Source organism: Xylocopa sonorina, chromosome 6, assembly GCF_050948175.1.
Source record: "Xylocopa sonorina isolate GNS202 chromosome 6, iyXylSono1_principal, whole genome shotgun sequence".
NCBI lineage: Eukaryota > Metazoa > Arthropoda > Insecta > Hymenoptera > Apidae > Xylocopa > Xylocopa sonorina.
Window position 1 is genome coordinate 10,156,351 of NC_135198.1, and position 16,727 is coordinate 10,173,077.

Consider the following 16,727-nt stretch of genomic DNA (forward strand, 5'->3'; position numbering starts at 1 on the left):
GGGCAAATTGCACGACGATGGAGTCAATGGGAATTTCTGTGTAGGCAGTGGATTTTCGAAACCATGACTTTTACCCCTATTATTTTTTATAACCTTTTAACTCGACGTTCTTCCTTTTCGACACTTTGCATAAAAGTAAAATAATCTCGAGGAATAGTTACTATCGTTTCGTTTAATTTACCGACGCCAACGTGTTCTCCCTACGCGGTGCGTAAACTGAAAAGCCAGCGAGCATAGCCATGACACTTGGCGAGAACGTATTCACCGTGATTGCTGGCGATAAACAAGCGCAACAATCGTCGATATTAAAGGTGGATATTGAAAGCGGCAGGCGACTGCGAGGACGGGAAATCGTTGGGAAACGCCGGCGTTGGCGCGACGAGGAAAGAGAGGGCTGGAAGGTGGGTCTGTCCCTTCATACGTGAAAACGGGCGAAACGCATTTATCTTCGTTTCAGGTGAATCGAGTGCGAATAACCGAACAGCGATAACCCTGGTGCACCTGGGACGTCGATCGACTTATTTCCGACAAATCGGCAGGAATGGCGTCGGGTTATCGATTGATCGAACGGAACGTCCGCACCGTCGACGAAATCCTCCCGGGAGGATTCTGTTTTCCCTTCGACTACCGTCGACCCTGGACTTCCCTCGCGGCCCCTGCCATTCCTCGACCTTACAGCTTCCTTTATTTATCGTTCGCGGACCTGGAATATGTTTGAGTTGTCCGCCAGTATTGTCCAATAGTTGTTTTATCCGCGTTCTCGTTATTCTCGAGATGGAACGACTAGAATAGTGATTTCTATTACAATTATAAATGAATACTTCTCTGCTAGGAATCATTACAGATAGAGTTAATAGAAACACGCGAAAAATTGTTTAATATAAAACAATGTACTTCAAGTGGAATTGATGTTTAAGAGGGATCGTTGGGGAACATCGTAGCTAAAGAGATATTAACATTCTTTGGGAACATAAACGGAAACTCCGAAGAATCTCAAATTATATGCATGGTAAACGACATCGAATATTGGTCGATTTACTTCCGGACGGCTCGCGGAGGCCGTTCTCCACCGGAGACAAAGACGTTTTACAGCGTCTGCAGCGGGGAGCCGGGACGTGTATTCAAGGAATATTCGATGCGACGTGGGAACTCATCGGACAAGTTCCCATCCTCGGCTCATCGTCCTTCCTGGCGCAATTTGTGTGCTTTATCGGCGGTGTTTTCCGCCCGGGAGGGAAAACCCGGCGGGGACATTATATTCCTGGAGGCAGCGGCTCTTTGCGTCTCCGTCGCGCGGTAACGGCGTCGTATAATTTATGCACCCCGCGGCCGCGTTCATAAAGCCCAAATATTTTAAAACAAGAGTAAAAGAGAGCCGGCGGAGGAAGGCTGCGCCGCATGCGGAATACGAGTTACGCGGGTTGGCCGCATTACCAACGGAATCAAGAGCCCGTAACAGACGACAAAGGATCAACGAGGACTCCTCCGCGACCCTTTTCTTCGAACAAGGACGCCTGCTCCTCGCAGACGAGTCGCTGATCTGTTCCGTGACTTCTTTTTCCGTTGCAACGTCTTGTCTCGACCTTTATTTTTATCAAATATTAACCACCAGATGTATCGTTGATCAGCTACACAGTGTATTTCCATGTAACATTTTATCGCAGTGAGGAGATATTCGCGGAGGTAACCGGAACCAGAATTGTCTTCCAGTGGAAATACTGCCTGACGGTTCTATACCCCTCCGTGAACGTCGATGAAGAAAGTTCCGAAGGTGAGTGCTCTCGAGCGCTCGGCTCAGGAAGTCTGATGGAAGTAATTGATTCTTAATGATACCTACAGAAATGGTCGTTCCATTGTATAAACCGCGGAACGGTGAGCCAGCCAGGGCTGTTCAATTATTCCGCATGAAATGTAATATAATAACCGCGCGGGGCTATTCAGCCGGCGACAGGCATTATTAATCGACAAAGTTGCAAGGCGAATTAAAAAGTCAGCCGGCTATTAATCCACGGGCCTTGTCCCGGTTCACCCATTTTTACGATGCAACAGTTCACGGACGGGTGTCGCCGGTTTCAGCCGCGTGGAAAAGTTTTTCCGCGCGAAAGACAAAGCGACGGCGGCTGGGCGGGGGTGTAGGCGAGGAGTGACAGGGAGAGAGAGAGAGGCAAACCACCACGGGGGGATGGAAGAAGCGCGCCCTAAATCAGGCTAGTGCGGGCGGTAGTCGTGGCCGGCCAGTCAGTTTGCAGAAAATCCGCCATTGTTTTCACTTTAGCCGGCCGTTTTAAGCGTGGACCGCGTAATAAATATTCGCACTCTCTACCGTTAGGATTACGCCCGGCAGGAATAATATTCCTCTTTGTGGATGTCGGCCTCCTTTGTTAACGGCCTTTCGCGGACGTCGACGGTGGTTGACGTCGTTGTCGAGGTAACGAAGCGCCTTTAGAAATCGTCCTCTTTGTTTCGTCCGGTAACCTTTGTCAAAATTCCACCCGGCACCACCCCCGAAAACTCCCTGATAACGCACACCGTATTATTACGTTAAAGCCTCGTGGTAACCCGTTGTACACCACCGCTGGCGTTCATCCCTCTGGAGGTCGCTTCGATTAAACGGTTTATCGTTGCTCGTTTGATAAAACCGGAATTAAACGCGAGATAGCGTATTCCGCGGAATTAAGAGTCGAAAAGGGCGCGCTTCCCCCTTGCTTTTCCTTCTTACCCTCCTACTTCTCCTCCTCCTCCTCTCTCGACCGTTTCTTCTTTTCTTTCTCTTCTCTGTTGCTTCTTTGCCACGGAGTCCAATTTACCGTCTTCATTTGTTCCGTGGCTTTTAATGAATACTGCAACTCGCGCTGTTCCTGCCCTCGTTCCTCTTGCAAATGGCTGGGCGTGACTCGTTTATTTGCGGGTGGATTTCTACCGACAAGAAGCGGAGGAAAAAAAGGAAGGACGGAGGGGGAGGAAGAAGAAACGCATTCGCGCGGAGGAACGACCGGTTCGCCGGCCGAGTGGACGGCTTTGTGATTCGGAAAGAAAATTTTCAAGGAAGAGGAACGGGCTAGATCTGGAACGATTAATTTGCATTCATTTACATGGCATTTGTATGGCAAAGCGGCCCGGAACCAGCGCGAAATGATAACACCGACACGAGAAAGTTATTACTACGGAGTTGCAGCTCCTTTGCCGGGGATCTTTCATTTAACGAGGGGTTGTTACCGATACCACTGCAATACGGAAGCTTCCGATGCCTCCTTGCCCCGCTCCTTTCATGAATCTTTTAGTATTTGTCCGCCCATTCGGCGACTTTCAATGCCCGCGCTACTTTCTTCCTTCTGCTCTTGTATTTCGAGCCCCCTTTACGCACATCTTATTGTATCGTACCCCTTTTACATCGTCGTCAACGATCTCTGGTACCCGCTTTGATCTCTTTTGACAATGTCGTAAACTCTTGCAGTTTCCGGAGCGTTTCCGGGGGCGAGCGCTTCATTATGAAAAACAGTGGCTCGTTTCGAACGGCAATTTCGAATCGACCGAAGATGGGAGAGCGAAGGACGCGGTCACGGGAGCAGGAAACGATTTTCGAAGTTGATGGTGCACGGCCAAGCAATTTTTTTTTTTTTTTTTTCCTCCTCCGCCTCGTTCTCGCCGGTTTAACATCGTCGACTCATGTTCGAAACTCGCCTCGTGGTAATATCACGGCTGCTCGCCCATCTATTGTAACAGCCGACCGTCACGAATCCGTCGTTTCGGAAGGCCCTCATCCGTGTAAAAGCCTCGACGATTCGCCGCTAATTATGAGTAACGACAGCCTTTAACGCGCCGCGGCACGGCAACCCCTTTCACGTAGACACCCCTGGCGCCCTATTATTTTTTTCGCTACAATTTCTCCGACTGCCTATTTCAGACGCAAGTTGTTAGCGAGATTTCGGTTAGGAGGGGCCGCACGTTAACGCCGACGTACCGTTAAAGCTGCATCCATCGCGTTTCAAGCGACGATCGTGCCATTGAGCTTTCCGTACATATGGAATTGGCGAACAGTATCTTACACCACTGTGCATTTATTAATTTAATGTCCTACTTCCTCTTTCCCTCTGACGTTTAAAGTCTTCTAGTTCGAGGAAACTAGCGGTTTCCAGCAGTCATTTTTCACCTGGCACGCCTAACTAGCATCGTACACGAAACACATAAAAAGCAGATCTTCGTTTCCATCACACAGCGAAGGAACATGGTATTCAGCTGCTAACGTGGTCAATTATCCCTCCGTTTCTTCCACCCTTCGCTCGAGTATCCGCGGAAAATCCGCGAAAAGCTTCTCCGTCGCGCGTAGCGATATTTAATCCGTGTAATCAGCGAGTTGACTCTCGCAGAAGCCACACGGCTAACGGTGGAATTAATTCAGGCTGGCAAATTTAATTACCGCTCGGCACGCTGGCAGGTGTTAGAGAACCAGTTGTCAGAGACAATTTACCGCATATTGGGTGTTCCGTGCGGTGTCTCCAGGAGAGGGGCCGTTCGCCGCCCACGCCACTAGAACGGATTCTAAATGCGGGCCCTGTGTGTCCCTGGAACGATACCTTGGTCCTCCGCTTATCGATCGACCGGCTCCGTGGAAGGATCCCAGGCCTAATCTCGACGGTGATCGCGATCGGGCTTAATGCGAGCTTGCGAGGCTTTACGAGCGCTCGTAAACCTGCCGCGCGATCGTCGACCGCTTTGCTGACTTACGGGCCGCGTAAAAATTAAGTGATTCCGCCTGCGGGCCTGGCTAACTGTGTCCCCGACTGCCGTCTTTTACACTCTGAGTAATGGCCAACTAAATTTATTAGAGAAACCCGTCGAATTAAGCGTGCGTTTACGCGCCTCGGTGAAGTGCCCCGCTCAGTTTCCCTGGTGTCGTGTAAATTCGGTGATAATTCCGCGACAGGTGAGAGAAAACGACACCGGCGTAGCTGCGCGACACTAAACGTCACTGATGCACGCGGATAAAGTTCGAAGGTACGTTTACGAGCGTCCGTGACGGTATCTGCTGAATTTTGACAGCGCTGCAACGATTCCAAGATTGTGGTTCCGCGTCGAGCGAACCCCAGGGAACGATTCGGACATTGACGCTGTTTTGGGATACAGGACTTCATTGACACGTGCGACGCGAGCTTGAAGAGGATCGACCAATAAGTCAGAGTTTTTCGTGGAATTTTTAATGGGTGGTTTAAAAATTTGCTGAAACGGCGTACCAGCGATGATTCGCAGAGAGACCAATTAATAAAGAAATTCAACGAGCGTCGGTACAGCGTCCGATATCCCCTGGAAAACATTAAACGAGCGTCTTTCCAAGAGGGTACGCTTCGACGAAGTTCCCTGAAAGACGCTGATCGCCTTTCATCCAAATCGCGTTACAGCGACTCGTTTCCAACGAGTCGGCGAAAATCTCCGCGGCTATTGAGTGGGTCGAGGGGCGGAGAGGAGGGGAAAGTTTCTCAAGGAAAGGTTCCTTCCTCAAAGGGAGAGACCGCGGCGTTCTTCGAGGGGTTCGACGAAGAATTCCGCGAGCGAACGCCGCGGCCAGACGAGGCGGAGGAAAAATCTTGCGCGGTCAATCGAGCCTCTGATCCGTATTACTATGGACGAAAACGAAGCGCGGCAATAACCGCGAGGGTTTTCCGCGAGCCGATTTCCCTCGTTCGCCACCCCTCCCTCCGTCCGTTGCTAGATCCATTCATACCTGCGGCCAGTCAGCAAGTTTGAAATTACATCGGCTAACGAACCCGCCCACGCCACCCTTGTCTCTATATCCGCCATTCGGCATACTGGCTCTCTTTTATTTTATTTCCCTTTTCCCTTCTTTTTTATCCATTCACGGGCGCGAGCAACGATGAAAAACGAACGAATTTCCGAACTTTATTCGAATCGACGTCTCGTTCGACGTTTCTCTTTGTCGAGCGAATAAACCAACCCTCCGCTCTGCCCGCGGAAGGGGGCGCAGCGCAATTTTCGGCGTTTCTTTTTCCTCGTGGAAAAGGAATGCGCGCCGTTAGACGCGGCGAGGACGAGATTCGCTTTCCGTGCTCAAAAACGAACGGACGAGGGAAACATTCTGAGAGAATGGAATCGACGACTGGATGAAGGAGTCAGGAGGAACTGGAAGGGAAGGAAACGTTTGTTTCGCGACGGTGACGAAAGGGGTGGTTCCCTCGTTGCTTCCGCATGCGACGTCTCCTGCGAATTCTCCTGTACAAGCTCGCCACCAACACAAAAACCACCCCTAATATAAATAAATTGAAATTCGCTCCAACATATACAAAAAAATCTCAAATTTGTTCAAAGGTGAACGACGTTTCAAATTCCAACGATCCAACCCCTCGAGTCGCCGCGTAACCGCGTGGTTCGCCACTTCCGAGCCTCCTCTGCCGGTTCCCACCGCAAAAAATCGCTGGTGGAGACACACGTGCGCGTGCAGAGGGAGCAGTCGCATCTGTTGTCGGTTCGTTCCGGGCGCGAATCGCTCGCGAGATCGGGCGAGTGCCCTCGAAACAATTTATGCTGCCGGGCGAGCGTCCGACGTGCCTTATCTGCTCGCAACCTCCTCGCCGATAAGACGAGCTGGCGAACGGTCTCGCCCGCCGGACGGAAGAGGGAATGGAAGGGCACGGAATCGAAGGACGTGACGTAAGTGCGTGTAGGAGCGGCTCTTTATCCTGTCGCCGGCAGACACGTCGGCTATGATTCTTAGAGATATCCCGATATCGCCAGGTTATCGACATTTTAACTCGTTCCTTGTATCGAGGAAATATATCGATATTTACGCGGTATCGCGAGCAAAGGTAATCGATGATGAAGATATTCGGTGTCGAGTAGCATCTCATTCGCGTTTACTTGGATCGAAACGTCTCTAATGATTCCTGCGTCGCAGGACGAAGAAGGGCGACGCGATGTCGACGGGGGGTTGGCCGTGAACGTTCCCCCGCGCTGCTTTTCGGGGGACGAAGTTACATTCGGTGGAATGGCCTTTCAGCCGAAGGTGATTCGTACGTTTCTGACAGATTCCGGGCCGCGGAACGATCGACGACGTCTTGTTAGGCGAGCCGTGGATCGTGGCAGCCGAGAAAACGGCTTTTACGGGCTTTTAATGATCGCCGTGGCTCAGTCGCGTTAATTGGATTCCCGTGTCCAAGAGGAATCGGTGAAATTGCCGGTTATTTGTTGTCCGTCGCTCGGTGGCCCGCTCGTGGGTAAATCATGGCAACATTTGCGCGCGATTCCGCTCGATATCTTGCTTATGCGGAGGCGCAGCGGGTAGCCTCGCCTCGCTTAACGAGTATTTCGGATGAGGGAAGGATAATTGAAACATCTATAGTTACTCAGGCTACGTGTTCGTTATTTACACTCGAAACGAACTCCTCTCTTTTTTTTTCTCTCTTAATATATACGGTGTCTCGTTGAAAGCAGACTATCCAACGCAACTATCCGATGGGAAACTTGAGAAATTCCAAGCTCTTCCATTATTTCCTCGCGGAACCCACCCTCGTACCTCTCGAATCTTCGATCGTGGCGAGTTTCAGCGCGAAACAAAAGACACATCAGCCTCGTAGACCAGGCGCGGCGCTGTCTCGCGGAATCCGTCGGATAGCGCAGCTGCTATCAATCACCGACCGGTCTCTCGTAGGCGTGTCTCCGCGAGGGTTCCGCAGATTACGGTTACCGGAAAGGGCCGAGAAGGAACGCGCGAAAAAAAAAAAAAAAAGGAGAAAAAGGGAGGAAGAGGCGCACCGCTGAGGGGGTTGGGCGCAGGGTTGGACGGTTTATTTACGACGTTATTTCCGAGGAATTCAGCGCGCGCAGCCCGCGCGGTGGCAATTTGGTCGCTCTGCCGTGTTGGTCGCTCGACGGGCCGATGTAAATGCAAATACAAATGCATTTAAACCGGGCTCCCCTCTCACCCTCTAGCTCGCTCTGTCTTTCCTCTCCGTAACTGTACGCGTGCATATATATCCCTCACCCTTCCTCCCTTCGTTACAGGGCACACGGGGCCGTAACCGTTAATCCGTGCCGCAACTAACCGCGTTCAAATGTGTACACGCCCGGGACACGTAGACCCGGGGACACGGACGATTCAACGAGAGCGAGGGAGCCTCTCTTCCGGGGCTCCTCTCGGTGTACACGCGGCGATGTCGCCTCTTCTTCTTCATTATATCAGGCGGCTGCGCGCACGACCGGTTATCCGCCTTTTCGCTGGGAACACCGATGCGCGCACCGCCGCAGGGAACCCGGCTAATTTCTCCCGGTGTAGTTTGTCATTTTAATTAGGCGTTTTAATGCCTTGTCCGCGCCGGCATCCGCGGACGCCACATTGAACAAGTTGTCCGCCGCGAATCCCCGGCTCGCGGAACGGATATTCCCGGCCGCGGTGCGCGAGGAGTTCTTGTACGATGAGTCGCGCGGTTCCCGGAAAGATATTTATGGCCGGTTTTCAGGTATTCCTTGAATTATCGGGGAGGTATCGGCGATGCTGGCGTCTGATGAATTATGGATCGAATTGTACGATATTTCGTTACGTAGCTGTTGATTTCTACAATTTTTTCTCGTCATCCCTTTTTTTATTCTCGAACCGTGAGCCTTGGCTGACTGGCAATGAGACATCGATGTAGTAAAGTATACAGAAATTTGTGTCGAATTCAGAGCGAAAGCTCTCGCATCGTAGTATCTTGTAATCTTAGTTCGTCGACGATTTTTTTCTACAGTCGTCGTTCGAAGATCTCCCCCATCGCGGTTTCGGTTTCTCCCTCGTGCCGTTCCAGCGGCATTCAGCCGGTCGAAACAACGCGGAGGGAGCGCGAAACGGCTGATTGAATGCGGATTCATTGAACGGCGAGTGGCAAAGTGTATTGATCGCGAACGAAGATAAATACGCGGCGCGGATACGGGAAACGATGAATTACTATTTTTCCGGCCGCGGCGTCGGCAAAGAAGCGCGATTTATCGTTTCGTATTCAACGGATTAAGCCGTCGTGCGGTGCCGCGGTTGGACCTCCGACGCGCAGCATGCAAATCCACGGTCCAGACCGTCGGGAAAGAATACGACAGGCGCGTCGCTTGAATGCCTCGAATGATAATACCGCTTTCATTGAGGAAACGCGTGCGCTCTTAGTTGCCTGCGAACGCGCCACCGTTTGAATACCAAATTAATACGGCCCGCGGAATGCCCGCCGACCGATTCAATGTTTCCCTCTATCTGTGCGAAAACGGGACGATGAAGACCCTCTAACGGGCGGTACGTGGCTTTTGTATTAATTCCGCGCGTTTCTTTTTCAGTTTGGACTTGGTCCAGGATTTCCAGCTGAATCGTGTTCCTCCAACAATGTTTTCAGAAAATTTCACGCGGCGTCAGATTGCCAAGCCTCCAAAAATACATTTCAATATCGCTTTTCGAAGCTACGCATTCCTCTAACCGATAAGGGGATGTATTAAAATAATATCGCAGGAAAATGGAGTCGACGATGGGCTTATCTCGGACACTCGAGCCTCGCCACTGGCTCGAATAATTCCAAAGACTCTCGAACGGTGAGTTCGAGGATGTTCGAGGGAACATGTCCGAGCACTTGAGCCGTGGCTGGTCCGGCAGTCGGACCGGGTATAATTTCTCGTTTGTATTCGAGGGATTAAGCCGTTCGTGGTATCGCGCGAGGTCTTGCTTACGGTCGCGCGGCCGTGCAGCTCTCGGCCGAGACGAAAAAATACGATAGCGCCGGGCTACCACGCCGCGACCGCAACGGATGATAATACAATCGAGAGTTCCGCGGGATAAAAGGGGGATTCATTGAAGAAACGCGCTTAGTCACGAGCCAGCATCCCTCCCCGGCAGCCGCACAGGCGTTCGAACCGGCTGAACTGCACGTTATCGCATTTAAATACGCCACGGTGAAAGATACACTAATTCTAGTCACCCTTGCGCATTGTCTCGGATAAATTATAACTCGTTCCGGGGAAATTATTTGATACAGCATCGCGTTTTGCGATCCTCCTGGGTTCGCCCGGGGGTTGTAATATTTATTGTACAGCAGAATCACAGGGGCGCGAGAGCCGTTGGTCGTTTTTGCCGGCCAAGATTATTCTAAAACTGATATCCACGCGCGCGCTACATGCCACGCTAATGTCCGCATGAATCGTCCCTTCGAAATACTCGGCTTTATCTACGCGCGGTTAGTAACTTCCAGCGACACCTTCATTTCACATACACCAGAACTAATCTATCGAAGAATCGGCGACCAGGTGGTCGTCGTCGCGAAGGTGCTCGAGAAACCACAAAGGAAACTCTCCGCTCGACTCGCGAGGGACTCCTGGCGATCGAGCGGATCGCCGGGTTCCGGCAATCGGCAACGAGATGGCCGCGTCGGTAGACGGTCTTCTTCGGTGGAGTGCACGGAGGGGTCTGGATCAGGTCGCGTCCTATCTGCTAACAAGATCAAGGGGCCCGATCTGGCCGTCTCCTCGAGGCCTCGATACACGCCACACGACGTGTCTGCGTTCGAGGTAACAAGAGCGTTATCGAGCACCCACCCCCGTGCGGCGGCCTCTTATGGAAACGCGGCCATGCGTCCGGGCGTCCTACACGTACAGCGGGGGTGTGCGCTCCCTTTCCTCGTGGTTCCCTCCTTCTTCGACTCTCGCGGCCCCGTCGTTCCGCTCCGTTTCTCACCGCCCGTGGCCGCCTCTTTGTCGCTGTGTTCCACGTCCGTGGCCACGGCCAAGATTCGAGCTGGATCCGATAGCGCGACGACAACGATATCGATACCGACGGTAACAAAGCCAGCGATTTATGGCGGCGATTTATTGCCGTATTTATAGCGGCACCTCCACCAGCCGCTCGCTGCATGCGCCCAGAGCGGACCGGCCGTTCAAGTCCGCGCCGGGCGCGTTCGGTTGCACCGCGATAAGGGAATGCAATTTTTGGGACAACCGGAGACGAGCCTCCGAACGAGGTTACCGTCGAGACGCTTTGTTGGTCGAGCATAGGAGCCCAGCCAAGGAAATGACGTTGATAGTTTCGATTCTGTGGAACACGTCTGCTTTGACGGGGACCATGGGCCACGGATATTTCGCTCTTCGAGGCAAGAGAGTTCGAAAATGGCTCATTTTTCAGGGAACAAAGCGGAGTAAGTTGAGCGTCGCGATCTGTTCTGTGCATTTGCGATCTTGTCCGGCAACCTTCGATCTTTTTTCGCAAATGACCGGTCTTTCTGGAGTGCTGGAACTTCGGCAACATACGAGAATCCGAAACGATCGTTTAGTTCACGTCGAAAATCGTTCTATTCAAAGGATGACCCCATAAGATTCTATTCTTCGTCCGGTTCCCCGTCGTTCGTCAAACAGCTCGGTTGGAGCGCTTCCTCGGGGTTGTTCCTGATGTTTACGAATGGCGCGGTCCCGGGATTCGATTTTCATCAAGCCCACCCCAAGCTTTCAGCGACAGACCGCGCGAGCTCTCCGTGTGGCGAACGACGGACGATTCTTCAGCAGCCGAGACTAATCTTCGTGGCACGATGGACGGTACTTCACTGTCACCGGTCGTGACAATACAATACCGGATCGTACGATCGCTGCTCCGTTTCTCTCGGTCGTCGCCTTTCATCTGTCAGCATCAGGTCGCCCGTTTCTTCCGATTATCCGCCTTCCTCCGGCCGCAACTTTTCGCGACTAACGACAGGGTAGCAATTATGAATGCACCGTGGAACGTCGTTTTATTTCGCCTTAATAAATTAACAGCTATCGATATTCCTGTTACGCGAGCGATTGAATAAAAATTGCTTCCGCTCGGAGTGGCCCGTGCGCGAGAAAAATGTGGTTGGCAGACGGAATTAATAGCGGGAATACTAGATCCTCGACGAAATCCAGATACCGCGGAAAGTATTCGAAAGCTGAAAAGAACGACCACCGGCTTCTCCGACCACCTCATTCTTTCCCTTCTTCCGTCAGATAAACGTTTTAAACTTCCCCCGTTTAATGCTCCTGCAGGCACATTAAATCCACTATCTGGCCGCGAATGTACCGCACATACGAAACCGGGTAGCGCATAAAATATCGAGCAGCGGGGGTAGGCGGCGATGGGGCACCCGCCCCGCGTTGGATCGTTGTAACGAAATGTACGGGGGAAAAATGTACGCCAGGAGTGTACGCGATGCAAAACGACCTCCGTCCGGCCGTAAGAACATTTATCTGGACGGTCGATTCCGCGGTGAGAAAGACCGTGGAACGTGGTCGTGCGCCCGTCGAGAGGGGTTGCTTCGAGAGGCGAGCCAGGGCGGACGAATTAGCATGCACGTGCACGGAACTTTAAAGTTCGAACCGCACGATGTGTGCAGTTCGCGAGACGTACCTGCGATACGTTAATACGATACGATGTTCAATAAAGTGGTGGGCCCCCGATTAGATCGTGGCTGGCGCCCGAGAAACGTTCGAGGAGGAACGTGGAAGAGCGAGAGAGGTGAGCGCTGAAGCGGGTGCTTGCTCTCTACCCGGGGACCAGATTAAAAATGAATATTCATGGCCACGCCTATTAAAATATAACGCGGATCGATTAACTGTTTGCGGTTCAATTTATTTCTGTCGCCCCGTATCGATCGATCGACTGCTACTTTTTTTTGGGGGGAGGATATGCATTCTTTTGGCTGGTTGATTTAAACGAGAGGACACGGTGTTCCATCGAGAGGCACCCTCTCGTGCGTACACGCGTGAAATTGAGTATACGCATCCGTTTACGGTTGGAATATGGAAATATCGTAAAAATAATAACGACAATTTTTCTGCCACGGTATTAATTAACTTTTTATAGAATATTTCACGTTCAAACGTTGAAACGTTCGAGGTGTGCGTTTATAAGCGTACGTACTTCCAAATAATTAATTGTAAACACACCGTTTTCCTATAACTTCCCGTATCTTTCCGGATTAACTGCGGGGGGGGGGGGGGGGGACTGTATAATCGCAGTGGCTCCATTAATATCGCGACGTTTCATCGCGTAAGACCGAGTCGGGGCCAGATTCAAGTTGGAGCGGAGCTACTAGAGTAATCAAACCGGATTAGCTTCCACTCGACGTTCCACGCCGCGGCCAATAGTTCCCAAGATAATCGACACCCCGTCTAAATTGCGCGTGGAAACAAAAGCTGGCCGCGGGCGTAATTAATCTTGCCCGTCACGAGCTACCCGGCTACGCGGGCCAACAAGATACTCCGCGGTGTCTCGTCTAATCGATTACAGCCGGTGAACAAAAGCGAAACACCAACAAGGGTTGGAGGTTCCTGGCGCGGGCGTAGGTAAGGGTGGCGGTGAAAAAGTTTCACGAGGCGATAGCGATCTTCGAAGGGTGGCCGCCTCGCGCGCACCCCACCAAGATCCCCGCGACGCTCGTGACGATCTTTGAAAAATTGCCACAGATAAACGCGCCCTGCCCGCTAATTATATTCCAAACAACCGCCCCCGAAACTCCTCCTCCTCCCTGGAACGCGAGCCAGTCGACCTGCCCAGCCGGTTAACCCCTGAACCGAATTTTTTATCCACCGTACGAAAAGAGCGCAAAAGAGGAAAAAGGAGAACGGAGAAGAATCACTTTATCGTTGCCTCGGGGCCCCTCGAACGAGCGTGGAGAACCGAGCGGGCCGCGCGAATCGAATCGGGACCCCGTTTCTTATCCCCGGGCGAAGCGACGCGGTCATTAAGGCGGTAATCGCGGTTGCGCCGGTCTCCGCCGCCCTTTTTTCCCTCTGTTTCCCCTTTCACGGGGCCACGTCGGTCGCGTGAACCCGCCATAAATCGTCGACGAAGCCGATAGTTCGCCTCGCCACCATGGCAATGACGTACGATCGACGCGGGCCATAACTTAAGGCGGAATCAAAAGCCGATTACCCGCCTTCTGTCCGCCGCACTCTCCTTCTCTCTTCCACGTGGCCCTCGAGCGACCACCTCTTGCTTCTTCGGCCTCGTCGAGCCTCGCGCCCTTCCGCGCCCAACCCGTGGATCCCCCTCCCTCAAACCCCGCCGCACGTCCGCTCGACACGGTGGTGCAATTTATCGTATTAACAAATTACCCTCTCGCCTTCGCCTGCTTCTCTTAATGTATGCGCGAGCTCAGACACCGGCCGACACTTTCTCTCCTCCGATCCCCGCGCGATTCCGCGCGAGCTCTGACCTTTCGCGAGGATCCATGATCCTTCGACTCGACTGCCGGGCGCAGCGCGAAGATCTGGGTTAAGCGTCCCGTTTTTTCGATTTAGAACCCCGTGTTTTATCGCCTTTTGTTCGAGATGCTCGCCTCTGAGCGTTGCTCGAAAGGTATGCTAGGATACTCTTCGAAAGATCAGCTGAAAAGGTCTACGTTTTAATTAATGCTGTCACAACAGAATTCTCTCGTTCGTGGAATTCTACTCTGCACCTTGTCGATGGTTCTGTACTGTTATCCAGCATTGTTTAAAAACGCAACAGTCTTTTTCACCCGGAGAAAGCAGGCAGCTAAAAACTTTCGCGTAACGTTTCTACAATGTGGCTGAACAAAATTTCCATTCCGACCAGGATCACGATATCCTCGCGTAGACGCGTACAATGTGGAAAAAAACTTGGGGGAGAGAGAAAAAGCCGGAATGGGAGGACGACGGAAGACTAGATGCATATCGGCTGGTGGTATGACACGGTAGACCTAGATTCGAATCTCGAGCAGGTCCCCGGGGGCCTTTTCTACCCTTTTTCCACGGGCGTACACGTGTAACAGTCGCGGTGGACAGATGTATTGCGCGTTCTCGTACACAAATCTTCGTCCTGTGCTCGGTTGATCGCGCAACTGATTGCTGTCACGAGCTGAACGAGCCGGCTCGCAATCGGCTCCGCCAGTCCTCGTGTGTATTGCTCGAGCCGATCCCGTGACAGACGGTAGACAAAAGCCGGCGAAACACCTCGCGGAATAATCGATCGGCAAGACCTCGTCTACGCAATGATTCTTGCGCGGTGTTATCCGACATCTATCCGGATCAAGCGATAAGGATCGGTTAATTACGCCAAGTGAACGGTAATTAAAGTGTCAGTGGGCTGTGGCCACTGTTGGAAATCTTACTCTATCGTTTTAATTATCAGAAATGAGGTCTCGCGCCAGTTTCAGAGACGTTTCTAGCACAGTCGTCAAATGGATTGCTTCTCGTGTATTTTTCTGCAGAGAGATCGGCGAGTCTTACATCTGAATGCATACCACGTGTACATTTCGATCGCGACGACAATCCTAGAATATTCTTGGTGAACGCGGTGAAACGTAGCGCGTCTGCTGACCACTTTACGACGCTGTCGCGGCACACCGTGAAAACGATCAAAACGAGCTGCGGGGAGAATCATCGAGCCGCGTAGCTGTAAAGTTCGCTTAATTAAGCGAACCAGGGATTAAATTTCCGGCCTGGGGGCCAATTTTCCCGCGGAATCGTCATTTATCGGCCGCGGGGCCGCCAGAGCGTTATGCAAATCGCGCGGCGCGCATAATTCAGCTCGCCGGCTCGCGGATTAAAGCCGGGCGTTCCCATGCAAATGCCGGGGCTAGACGACGCGACGCGCGGCCCAAGGAATCCGCTCCGTTCCGCGATCGAACCGCGCGAACCCGACGACAGACGACTGGCGAGCGCGCGGGTAAACACGCTCCGCGTGTACGCGCTATTTACGTTTCCCTTGCCTCGTCCCCTGCCGGTTCGTTACTGAGTGACTTGTAACCGGCTGCATCGCAATTTGTAAAGCCACGGCCAGGGCGGAGACGGGATCGGGGATTGCTTTACGATCGTGCCGCATCGCGACGACGCGACGCGACGCTGCGACACGCTCTACGAAAATGTATGCAGATTGGAGGGCTGCGTTCGGATTTTGACGAGCACTGGGAAGATCGTGGCTACTGTTTACGGGAATGACTCGACGCGGAGCAGGATCGCGATGGACGGGGGTGGTTTTAGGTGGTCGGAAGTGTCACGCTGATTCTGAACATAGTTTCGAAGCGAAGGATGCGTTCGACCAAGTTTCTGGTTATTGGGAATCGTTCGAGGTTAAGTTTCCCGATTTCTTGGTATTCGGAGTTGGAGTTGTTAATTAGAAAAAGTTGGCAGTAAAAAAACTCGCTGAAACTGGAACTCGATTCCAGTTTAAAATCAAGCTTCTAGAGCAAGTTTTAATGAAGAAGTATTGAAATGAAATTCATTCTAGAGTCGACACCCGCGCGATGTCATGGAATTAATAGCGAATAAGATAAATGTCTTTACCCCCATTGGACGATTAGCTGTTCTCGTTTCCGATTGATTCGTCGATCAACGACGAATTGTCGCATTCCCCGTGATTTTTGCCCGGACTGTACGCGCCCGGACGTTTCGCGTGGCGTGCAAAATGCGCGGCAAATTTACTGCCCTTTAGCCGCGGATGTCGTGGAATGCCACGACGGAATTGTTTCGAAACTATGCGGCCACGGTTTTTTGTTTCCGCGTCGCAGCAAAAATCCGGTCGGACGACAGCGGAAAAATACGCCTGCTCCTTCCGACGCCGTTTTAGAGACGCTTTCGTCCCCTTTTTATTCCCGTTTAATCCGTGCCTCCCCGTGGATGCCTGTTTACATGATTCGCTTCTTGTTTTCCTCTTTCTCGACGATATTTCCCCGCGTTTTCATGCAGTTCGCGCATGAAATGAAATATCTTTTTACGGGTTTTTATTCCATTCGGAAGCGAAGAAA